Source organism: Odocoileus virginianus, chromosome 20, assembly GCF_023699985.2.
Source record: "Odocoileus virginianus isolate 20LAN1187 ecotype Illinois chromosome 20, Ovbor_1.2, whole genome shotgun sequence".
NCBI lineage: Eukaryota > Metazoa > Chordata > Mammalia > Artiodactyla > Cervidae > Odocoileus > Odocoileus virginianus.
In genome coordinates this window covers 25828743-25841446 of record NC_069693.1, presented here as the reverse complement: position 1 = coordinate 25841446, position 12704 = coordinate 25828743, and the positions used below count along the sequence as shown (strand labels likewise).

General features: G+C 38.0%; 1 protein-coding gene across 3 annotated transcripts in view; it reads left to right on the top strand.

The window, feature by feature from the left end:
* The window catches only part of CTCF (CCCTC-binding factor), a 44968-nt gene that overhangs the window by 1658 nt on the left and 30606 nt on the right, over positions 1–12704 (top strand). For 2 of the 3 annotated variants that reach the window (XM_020884925.2, XM_020884923.2), the window contains exons 2-3: positions 2461–2577; positions 3842–3954. The gene's annotated coding sequence lies outside the window, so the exon portion shown is untranslated. The remainder of the gene's footprint in view (positions 1–2460; positions 2578–3841; positions 3955–12704) is intronic. The other variant, XM_020884924.2, reaches the window with a different exon arrangement.

The following is a 12704-nucleotide window of genomic DNA, read 5'->3' as shown; positions in this document are numbered from 1 at the left end:
CTGTCCGTAAGTCCTCTTGCATCATTAAAAAGCTTCCTGTTGAATTGCCAGGTTTCCCTCCTCCCCCAATATGCTAGCTAGTACCTTGATATAATATCATGCAGCAGTTGCTTTGGAGAGAGGAAAGTCAGTCTTGATTAACTGACGGGGCAGGGAGTGGGGAAGGAGAGCAGGGAGGCTATGTCCCCCCCCCTCCCCTTTAACTTACTTTATTTTATTTTCATTTATTTTTATTAGTTGGAGGCTAATAAGGGAGGCTATGTTAAATTTATAAGAAAATTAAAACAGCCTGGTGCTAAGCAAAATTGACCTATCTGCTGTGTGTAATCTCTAGAATTTTGCGGCAACTGCCTCCATAGGGAAATCTTTTCAACATTACTTCTTTGAACCCTATAAAATGTTCCTTCTTCCTCTCCAAAATAAGATTGCACTAAGTAACTATATGCAGTAGTGTTGATGGAGGGTCAGTCTTGAGAATAGAACCACACTTAATTGCCTATTACATTAGTCCATTTGTATAATTTTTGGCACTGTAATTTTCGTTTTTTGCTCTCCTTTTGAAACTGTGGGTGGCAGGTGGCATGCTTTACTTCAAATGAGCGCCACACGTGTTAAATCCAGCAGGCCTGTGGTTGAGTCAGGAGGGAAGCTCGTTTTCCCAGGTTGGCGCTGTGCTCCCCGGGCTGCGTTCTGCTTCTTCAGCTGTGCTATACAGAGCCACCAGCTTCTTGGTTTTACACATCATTTATTTTCTTCTAAGCTATCCTTTGAGATTTCCTGTATGCCAGGATTCATACTTTGTTGTTTATTTGGTTTTGTGGGGTGGTTCCCCCCCCCCCCCCCCCATGCCATGAGGCATGCAGGGACCTTAGTTGTGTCTTTTAATCCGTGTCCCCTGCAAGGGGAGTGAGGTGCCTTAACTACCGGACTGCTGGAAGTCTCCTTTGTTTTTATTGGAAAACGAAGTCTACAGAGAGAATAAATTGAGGACCTCAGATTACCCAAAGAAACATCACTAGATGAGAAAGATAACAGGAATGTTTACCTGTATAGGAAAATACTGCTTATTTAAGAGTAGTTGTAAAAGTTATCCTTAATGTGCATTAAAATCCTAAGAGCTTTAGGATTTTGCTTTAAAGAATATAGAAAAATGAGGGCACCCACCAAGGACTTCTCTGAGTGGCTTGGGGAGTTCCTTAACGAGTGACAGAAGCCACCTGTGGCTGACTAGGGTTCTGAGGAGTCCTGTGGTAGAGCTTTGTGGAGTGGTGCCTGCTGGCAGAATGTACCTCGGGAAACTGGTTTTTTGCTTCAGGGATGCTACTGGCCTCAAATCCACTCCACATTATCTACTTTATAGGCTCTATCATTTTTTAAAACCAGAATACGTAGTTGACCATTGTCTAACATATTTATCTATCTTGGTTTAAGATGACTAGAAACGGTTTTGCAAAAAATGTAGGTCCCCTTTCAAACAAGTAAGATATATCATGATTTAATGCACTGAGAAAGAACATACAGGTTTAGAAAGAATAGTAATAACAATACATAACTTTGAGGTACGTGGTTCACACATGTGTGAATTTGGCACACCGTATTTATTTTTTAAACGACCCCAGACTTTGTCTAGTTGCTGTGTTCAGCTCTTCCCTGATTGTACCTTTGCATTTTCTCAGTGTTTAGTATTTGAATGCAAAGATGTGGCTATTGAATATAGACTGCTAATATGTACCCCAAGGATAATGGTTTATTTTCTCAGTTGATCTTATTTTTAGTTACTGTTCGAATTTTTAGGGGCATAAAATTTCATTCCTTTTGAGGCACCTTAGTGACAATATATGAATCCAATATAAAAGTGTTTCTTGGACTAAATACACTAATTATGTACTTAGGTTGTTATAAATTGCCTTTTCAGCAGAGAAGACTTTTCTTTAGCTTCATCCGATAAAGTATCATACTAGTTTTATGAGACGAATTCCTCTTAATTGTACCTCATATACCAGATTCTTTGGAAATGGTTACATTTAGCTCTTTGATTTAAGAGTAGTGTCCGTCCCTGCCCCTGCCATGGAGTTAAGTACCACTCTACCATTGCCTGAAGCTTGACAGTCCATTTATTTTTATTTTAGGGACAGAATTCTTAAGTAGCAATTTGACTTTTAAAAAGTGTTTTGTTATTTGTCTAAGAAAAGGTATTTCATTGCTGTGTTTTTAGGACTTTCAAAGGTCAGTGAAAACTCCCTCCATAGTTATTACACTGAAAAATACAGTCTTGAGGTTTAAACTAACTTAAATCAGTAAAACCACTACTAAAATAGTAATAGTAATGTGACATTTTAGCAAGTATACTGTTTTTTCCCAATTTTATCTGTTTTCCTCTTGCTTTCATTTTGCTTTTCATACTATGTCTGTATTTGTGTGTATTTGGTGTCCATAAAATGATTTGTGCTTCTGTTTCAGAATGATTACAGACCTGGATCCAAAGAACAAGATGCAGTAGTGGACAGATTGCAGACCAGAGGCTTGAGAGCTGAGTTCTGTTTTCCCTGCTCAAACTGACTTTGCAGCCACGGAGAGGTAAATGCTATTTCCATTTCTTGGTCTTACAAATAGGAGTAATAGAACCTTCCTGGGGTTGGAGGATTTGCTGGATTATTCTTGAGTATAGGAGATACAGGACAGTGGATAATTGAGAGCATATAAGCTTTATATTCAAGGAATACTCCATTTGAAACTCTCTTTGCACTGCCATACACTAGCTGGCTGACACTGGGTAGATTATTTAACCTTTCTACTCCTACAGTTCTTAGTTGTGAGAATAACACCAGTTAATGAGGTTATTATCAGAGTTGATGCGAATGTGTATAAAGCATTAAGTACCATTCTGAGTATCTATATCAAAAGACCCCAGGATATGGTGGCTGCTATTCTGTAGAAATTCTTGAACTGTAGATTTTGACTCTTGACAAATGACCTCAAAAGTCCATGGCTTGTGGCAGTTTGTAATTTTGATAAGGAACAAATGGAATCCTGTGCTTGGAGAAGCTAATGTCCTAGGTAAAAATTGTCTCCCTAAATTTGAGTTAACCTAGCTAACTACCCATGTTTATATCATAGTGTTACAGTCCTTATAAATAATTTTTTTGGGGAAACATTTGCAAGGGTCATTTAAAATTTACTTTAGTCTACTATTTCTGTTATGAAATGTAATGAACAGTACAGGATACTTGAAACAGGCCTCTCATAAATGTCAGTGTCTACTAGACTTGGGATCTCATTAACAATAAAGAAGGGTTCTGGGTGTGAAAAATATCTCTTCTCAGGCTACTGGGAAGAAGATCTTTCTTATCCCTAGAAAATGTGAAAATAGTTTAATTGCACTTGTGTAATGGTGAAAAAGAGTGTAGAGGTGAGAATTACAAATGCTGAGATTAGATAAGCTTATATGAATGAATCATCTAAGTGACTGCTAAGATTTTTCTTACAAGTTATGCCTGGAGCAAATAGAGGGAGGAAGGGAACCGGAGTGAAAGCTCTTCTTGCAACCACTGCTTTCCGTCTGGGCAGTGTGGTGCCTGTAGGTGGGGAGGACAGGCTCTCTGCTGGTGCTCTCTTGCTCCAGGAGTAACCTACGCCCTGCAGCTTCTCTAGTGTTGACAGTAGTGCATACTAATGAGCTGCTTGAAAAGAGAAACAATACTGATTTGAAAAGCTGTTGAGAAAACTAGCCTTAAGAGTTTGGGGAATGGGATTATAAGAACATTTTGATCACTTTTAAGTATTATGGCTAGTTTAATTATTTAGATCCCTGGTTCTCAAACTGGGATATGAATACCCGTAGGGTACAAAGTGGTATGATTCCGGGGTACTTGAAGCCACAAGATAAACATGACTCATCTTCTTGGAGCTTCAGTTGTGCTCACTGAGGGGGCGGTGAGTTAAGTAATTTAACTGGTAAGTAATTATAAATACTTTTACATTAAAACCAATATATATTTTAAGAGAAGAATGTGAACTCTATGACTATCTAAGATAAACAGATCATGGGGCATGAGTGCCTGGAGTGGGAAACCCTGTTTATAGTGAAAACATTTGAGAAGCAGTACTTTTCAGCTCTGTAAGAGCTTTACCATCCAGCTCCTTACTTTGTCCCCTATAGCATCTACTGTAGAATATAGAAGTTAAACTGTATTAAATGGAGCTTGTTTACTTGCATGCACATTCCTGTATGTGCCCAGCATGCCCAAGAGTTCTGTGCATATTGGTCAACAATTCTAGATGGCTGGACCAGGTATGACCAGGTCATACCATTCTGATATAAGAATTACAATTTAAAAGAAAGCAGCAATGAGCAAAATCAGGTCTGAAACTATAAATTCTATAAAACAATTTTGAAAATACATTACCTCCAACATAGTCATTTTTACTGATTTTTGGCCCTTCCCCATTCAGCTTACTTAGAGTCATAATAAAAATGGCTAAATTCTAAGCTATGGATATAATATGACTCCTAATTATTCAAAAGCATCTATTCTTAACTGTCTTGTGTGTTTTACAGTTTCTAAGTATTGTTACTAGAGTATTGTTCTTAATGTAAATGGCACTTAAGAATTACATTTTCTCTATTGATGATGCCTGCTCTTTGAATATAGATTTTATATTTGAACTTGAATGGTTCTAGGTATATTGAAGTGTAACTATCTCTGCAGTGATATAAATTGGATCAGCCCAAATATTTAGATGTGTTCTAAATATCTGTAGTATTTATTTATTGAACACTTGTAATGTGCTTATTCCATCCTTTGAACACATACCTTTCTACTTTGTGCCAGGCATGCATTAAGTACTGGGGATTTCAAGAAGAGTAAGAAAAAGATCCTTTTCCTGAGGGGCTTAAGTAGAATATGGGGCAAGAGATCTATAAATGTGTTGTTGGTGCTGTGATAAAACTGTGTTCAGCGTGTGGGGAGGGATGGTCAGTTATAGAAGTTAGTGAAAGATGTTAGGATAGGCTTTCTGCAGGAGAGACCTTGGTCTAAGTGTATCAGGAAATACAAAAGAAGCATAAAATTAGATTTTAATCTTATTAGGGCACCAAGGCTTAACCAGCATGCAGCTTAATAGCTGTATGGCCTTGGGCAAGTTCATTAAGGGTGAATTCTTTGTCCCTTCCTTTCCCTATTTGTAAAATACGTATCTACTTTATTGGAGGCTTCCGACAGTTAAATGAAGGGGGAAATATATATAATTGACCCTTGAACAATGTGGGCTTGAACTGCTGGGTCCACTTATATGTGGATTTTTTTCCCATAGTAAATAACTACAACCCACAGTTGGCTGAATCCACTGATGAGGGAATGGTGTATATGGAGGGGTAACTATAAATTATATTGAATTTTAAACTGTGGAGGGTCAGCATGCTGAAACCCCATTCATTGAGAGTCAGCTATATGTTTGTAACTAACTGTAATGTGCTACATAGAGGTAAAGCAGGGATCTTTAGACTTTAGCAGTAGTTAGTCATTGTATATATTTTACATTAAATTGATTATTGATGACTACCAGACAAGAGAAGACTCTTGAGAGTCCCTTGGACTAAGAGGAGATGGAACCAGTCCATCCTAAAGGATATCAGTCCTGGGTGTTCATTGGAAGGACTGATGCTGAAGCTGAAACTCCCAATACTTTGGCCACCTGATGCGAAGAGCTGACTCATTTGAAAAGACCCTGATGCTGGGAGGAGAAGGGGATAACAGAGGATGAGATGGTTGGATGGCATCACCGACTCAATGGACATGAGTTTGGATAAACTCTGGGAGTTGGTGATGGACAGGGAGACCTGGCATGCTATGGTTCATGGGGTCACAAAGGGTTGGACACGACTGAGTGACTGAACTGAACTGAACCGCTTAAGTGGGACTTATAAAAAAATTAATCAGAAAATAAATAGAGAAGTAGACAAATGGATAAACAGGATCAAATTCCATGTTGGGAGTGATGTTTGCCAACCACTGAAAAAAGCTGATTGGAAAGACTTAATTAGCCAAGTGCTTATGAGAAGTTTGAGGGTTTTTTGAGTTTTGTTTTGTTTGTCTTAATATGGTACGTGGTGAGGGGAAGAGTAGGCAGGGATGGAACGCAATGTGATAAGTTTAGTTAACACTGCTGTATGTTATATATGAAACTTAAAGAGTATGAATGTTTTCTAAACTTTCTCTGGGAAATACATACATCATGAAACATATGTAAGTCAAATCTTGTGCTTTATACCTTAAACTTACACAGTGCTATACAAGAAGGAAGTGGCAACCCACTCCAGTATGGACAGAGGATCCTGGTGGGCTACAGTCCATGGGGTTGCAAAAGAGTCGGACACGACTTCGCAACTAAACAACAATAAACAACAGATACATTTATGTCTAAATAAAACTGGGAGAAAAAAATTATGGTACGAAAAATAAATTGTTACGGAGGAATAGTAAAGAAAAACCCAGACAGTAATAACCTGTAGAATATAGGTTATATATACATATGTATACACACATATATACATATGTATGTATATATACATACATATGTGTATATAATATAACCTGGTACATAGCAAGAGCTCAATAAATAATTGTTTGGATGAATGAATGCTCAGGGTAAAAGACTAAATTGATAGGCATCAAAACACTGGTCAAAACAAACTGCAAAATAAACTGGTAGTGTGAGGGTGGTTAGGTTTGGTTTTCTGTAGTTTTATCACATAGTTATTTTATAATGCAAATAGGTTTTTTTTTTCCCCCTCAGAATTAACCAAAATTCGGGAGTGGCAACATTCAATAATAGGGAAGTTAATTAAATTATAATACACCTCCTCTGTATCTGCAGATTCAACTAGCTGCAATAAAGCCTGACCACTATCCTGTGCCATTTTATATAAGGGACTTGAGCATCCACAGACCTGGGTATCTGGCCAGAGACTGGGGTGGGGGTGGTGTGCTGGAACAAATCCCATGTGGATACCCAGGGGCAACTGTAATAGAATGTCATGCAACTGTTTTATTATGTATAGAAATATATTGAAATGGAGAGGAATTTGAGACACACTACATAAAGCAAATTATCAAAGAGTGTGCACAGTGCAACAAAAATGCACAGTATGATCTCGTATAAGAGTAAATATGTGTATAAATGGGGAGGAGACTGGATATAAACCAGCATGTTTATGTAAAATGTAGAAGCTTATATATTCTTATCAGAATTTTCTCCTTTTATGTGTATTTCATAATTTTTATTTTTTATTTTTGTATTTCAATTTTTAAAGGGAAAAAGGAATAGGACGTAGTACTGAAGCTTTCTGATAAATATAATGCAGTAATAAAAAGTAAAAGTAGTAAAAGTAGCCTAGTAAAAGTAGGCTCCAGAGCCTTGCTGTGACAGTTGCAGAAGTGCAGGCAGGAGTGGGGCACCATGGAGAAGGCAATGGCAACCCACTCCAGTGCTCTCGCCTGGAAAATCCCATGGACGGAGGAGCCTGGTGGGCTACAGTCCATGGGGTCACAAGAGTCAGACACGACTGAGCGACTTCACTTTCACTTTGTTCCTAAGTATCTTTATCTTGCTGAACTCAACCAGCAGAATGCAGGCCTTTTTTTTTGTTTGTTTCAGTTAATGACCTGGGGCATATCTTGTGCTTTTATTTATGGTTTTATAGTTAAGCAAGCCTGCTTCATATGCAACATTCTGATAGGTTTCTTAAGCAATCGTTAACCTGCAGTGATCTCCCAGAGTCCCCTTGGTTTTCCTCTCTATCTGTAATCCCATCCTGGGACTTCTACAACTACCAGTGTAACTATCCTACTCTTTCCCTATCAGTGTAGGTTACAAATATGCAAACCACAGTAAAAATGACTATTATCCAAAAAAAAAAAAAGTGGGGCGCCGCCAGCCATGTATGTGCCCAAGTTTTAGAGTGAACTGAGGTTGCAGTGGCAGTTCTTAAAATTTTCCTCTCAAATTGGATCGTAAATTTTTTCTGTATCATTCGAGTAATGTTTAGTTTCATTCTTCGATAGAGTAATAATGATATAACAGCTTCCCAAACAACGAAGGAGATAGAGTCCTGAAATATCCTAGATTAGTGAGGGCCTTTGAAGAAAAGAGCAGATAGGAATCTTGATGCTTTGTGTGCAGTGGGGAGGAAGAAGGGGGATTATTCCCTGACTTAGAGAGCAGCCTTTCTAGTTTAAAACATACCCTAAAATAAATAAATAAATAAATAAAACATACCTTAATGGAGGTGAAGGAAGAGCCAGTCTAGTAGACTGAATCTTATGTATCACTTTTTTGCCTGATACAGGGATTCCTCTTTAAATTTCTTGGACTTCAGATGTAAAGCCACTCAGAATGGTGTACATTTATTATTAATTATTAGCCATTTCTGTCTCAATAGGTTTCAGAGACTTCTGCCTGATTTCTCAGCTATAGAAAAGGGGACTGCAAAGCTAGAGAACTGACTGTTGTACAGCTTCACTATATGTAGTTGTTAAAATTTTCTGATTTTTTTTTTTTTTTTTTGGCTGAGACATGGTGATATTTGTTCCCTTCTTAGTTTTGAGAATGAATCTAATTGATAACGTAGAAGTCTAGCATTTAAAGCCAGGTGAAATTTTAAGTCACTATACAGTCCTCAGGGCTTCCCTGACAGCTCAGTTGGTAAAGAATCCTCCTGCAACCTGGTTAGATTCCTGGGTCAGAAAGATTCCCTGGAGAAAGGATAGGCTACCCACTCCAGTATTCTTGGGCTTCCCTTGTGGCTCAGCTGGTAAAGAATCCACCTGCAATGTAGGAGACCTGGGTTCAATCCCTGGGTTGGAAAGATCCCCTAGAGAAGAGAAAGGCTACCCACTCCAGTATTCTGGCCAGGAGAAGTCCATGGACTGTATAGTCCACGGGGTTGCAAAGAGCTGGACACGACTGAGTGACTTTCACTTTCGAGATGGGGCGCGTTCAGAGTGATATGGCTGTAGACGACTTTCACTTTCATACAGTTTGCTCATAATACAGATAACAACCCTAAGAGGGAAAGTGATTTACCCAAGGTCATGAATGTAGGACAAGTACATCTGCCTTTTTTTATTCTTCAGACTGGCTCTGAATAGTCTCTGGGTTTCATGGAATATCCTGCTGCATTTGGTTCTCTAACTAATGTACTTAATGTACATTTGGTTTTTTAGATCTCTTTTAACAGAGAAACACATTAGTGTATGTCAGTAGAAAAATAAATTTTACTTATTTTTTTTTTTTTTAGAAAAATAAATTTTAAGAGACTACTGTACCTTACTGCTCTCTAGTGTCATACACCTGTGCACTGGCATACCTTAAGTTTTCAGTGTATATTTGTCAGAATTTTTAAAAATATTGCCCACACCTTAAAGTTTGTTCATGTGAACAGTGTATTAGGTGTTGCTAATATTAAAGTTTGCTATCTAATACCAGGAGTGTTAGGACTTTGAGCTCATTCATCTCTTTATAATCCAGGGCTTTTTCAGAATCCTCCAGTTTATTTCTCTGTGATAAGAACAGACCGTCCTTGGAGACAGACTTTTGTTTGTGTGTTTTGCTTTTTGGCTGCACCGTGCTGCATGCAGGATCCTCGATCCCTAAAAGTGAAAGCATTAGTGGTTCAGTCGCGTCAGACTCTTTGCGACCCCATGGACTGTATAGCCCACCAGGCTCCTCTGTCCATGGGATTCTTCAGGCAAGAATACTGGAGTGGGTTGCCATGCCCTTTTCCAGGGGATCATCCCAATCCAGGTATCAAACCTGGGCCTCCCACATTGCAGGCAGATTCTTTACCATCTGAGCCACTAGGGAAGCCCCCACTTAGTTCCCTGACCAGGAATCAAACCTGCACCTCCTATAGTGGGGCTTGGAGTCCCAACCCCTGGATCGCCAGGGATGTTCAGCATCTCTATTTTAGTATAGCTCAGTTGGACCACTAAAAGTTTGGAATTATTTAAGCCCACTGCTTTTTAGATAAACTCTAGTATAACAAAACTGTGTCATATATTGTAAAGTATGCAAGATACTATATACATTCACAGATTATGATACAGAGCTGTAGTAATAGAGGACATACTAATTGTTTTTAGTATATCTGTTTTATTTGTATCCTACAGCTTTCTACTTGTTTAAATTTGTTGTTGTTATAGGTATATGTTGAAACTATAAAGTAATAGTGACTTTGTTTTCTGTTGCAAGTAAATTTTATCTTTTAGTACATTTTTTTTTCCTTTCTGGCTCCTTGGTAGACAAGGCCTTTGATCCTTCTCCTTTTCTTCCTCTGTTCCTTTCCGTATTTCTCAGGAGTAACCAAGTTAGCAGATTACGTCTTTCTGTAATCTAATAGTAGTTCAAAGTAGCATTTTGCTTCCTGTATTGTTTAAACTTCTCTGTCTCTGTTCCTATAGGTATATATGTGTATATCCTTTTTCTGTTTTTTAGATTTCTTTTATTCTGTTGAATAGCACTTTATTATTCATATTTTGTGTTATACTGTTTAGTCACTAAGGATATCTCATTTTTTCATGTGACTATTTCCTGATCTTTGTTCGAAGATGGCATATTGCCATTTATTAATACTACTATTACTATACCTTTGGTACAGACATTGCTGAATTTAAGCTGTTGACTTCTTATTTAATCTTGACCTTATAGGAGATACCATTTACCAGATAAAAATGGTCTTAATTTCTACTGAGTACCCTTCATGAGTGAGTTCTGGGTTATAGAGATCCTAGAGCAGTGGCCGTATGATCACTGAGACACCCTACAAAACCATGAATTCACTCTTCTATGTGTGTCTATTTCTCTCCTTCCCTGCCCCTTTTTTTCCTTTTATCATATGTTGAGTTTGTCCATACCATCTAGAGTGATTGTTTTATATTATTGCTACCCATGATAGAGGTGAAATTTCAGAACTTTCTTCTCGAGTCATGCAACAAACGAAATTATTCTAAAGAATGAACCAGAAATTCTAATAGTAGAAAACTATGGGTATTTGAATAGTTTTGATTTATGTCAGCCTGCATTTAGGGTGAATAATGATTGTATTAATAGGTCAGTCACTTTAAAGTGAAAGCAAATACGCTGTCAGAATCACCTGGGGGCCTTTTGAAATAAGGTCTCTCTCCACACCTACTGAAAGTCTCTGGGATCTCTGCATTTTAAATCACATCAAGTGATTTAAGCCAACCAGGTTTTTGGGAACCACTGCTCAGGTAGAATGGCCCCCAAATCCATACTTATTAGATGTTTTGTATATTTTATACTGTGTGTATAATTTATTCCTTTTTATAATGTAATTATTTGTTCAAAGTGATAGACTTGCTGTACATCCCTAGCCTTTCTTATATTTTCAGTGATGAAACACTGTAGGACCACTGTAAACAGTCTTAATTCTGAGCTGCTTTTAGGAATATCTGCCTGGAGCAGGGCAAGGAGAGACTTTGTGGCCCCTGACATAGTCACCCTTGGGAGACTAGGGAAATGAGAGAACAAAGAGAAATGAGGCATTAGGTTGCTCTATGCCAGCAGAAGTATCATTCAGGCTATAGAACAGGCTATAGAAGGCAGAGAGGGATAGCTCATGTTTGGGAGGCTACCTCCAATCCATACTGTGGCACTAGGATGCTGACAGCCAGAAAAGCTTTGTCTTCCGTTTCGTGTATAAAATGTCCAATGAGTGAAATAAACAGACTACTCTTAATGAAGGTCTTAAATTTTCTCCACTTACTATTTTCCTTTGCTAGAATGTTCCTCTCTACTATAGTTTGTCTGGCAAGGTCTATCTCATCCTTTAAGATCTAGCTTTAGCAATTTCTCCTTAAAGCCCACCTTCACCAGCTTAAGCGATCCTTTTTGCTACGTGGTGGAAAGCATGTGTTAACCCGTTGCAGCACACACTGTGTAGCTCCTGTTTGTTCTCTTTGTCTCCCTGTCAGATGAGGAGCTCTCTGAGAAGAGAGCTATGCAGTTAGGACTTTTCTTTTATTTTTTAAGTAATTAAAAGGGAAGTTCATTTCTGTGTACCTGGCATCAGTGCCTTTTGATAAAAGAATTGTTATTGGTTTAGCACTTGTTCTTTGTAGAAGAACTCTTTCACCTCCTATAGCTGTTTCACTGTTGCCATTAAAAATATTTTATTATGTATTTCCTACATTTGAAGCTCTCCTTAGATTTTTTTTTCAAGTAGCTATTAGAATAATTGTTTTGACTTTCTTTTAATATTAACAAATGAGGAGAAGGATTGTGAAAAACTGGGGTGCTCTTAACCTTTATTACTTAAGAGATACAATTTTGTTTCCCTTTTAACTTCCTCTCTCCTCCCCTAAATGCCCCAGCTGTTCTTTTTAAAGTTGACAGCACATAACAGGGAAGAGAAAGGTGTATATGTGACTGAGTAGGTAGTGCTACTTCAGAAAAAGGCTGCTTCTGATTATCCTGAAATAAATGGTCACTGATATTTTTCTGCTTCTCAGATTGAGTCATCCTTTCCACCCAGCTCCTTTCCATTCTTTTCTGTAGTCTGCAGCTTTCCTGGAACTCAGTATTTATGGGCATGATACTTCACTTTATCTTCAGCTGTCAGATAAAATGATGATGTACATATTTCCAGGAACAGGAGAGTAAAATAGTTATTTACTCTCCTATTT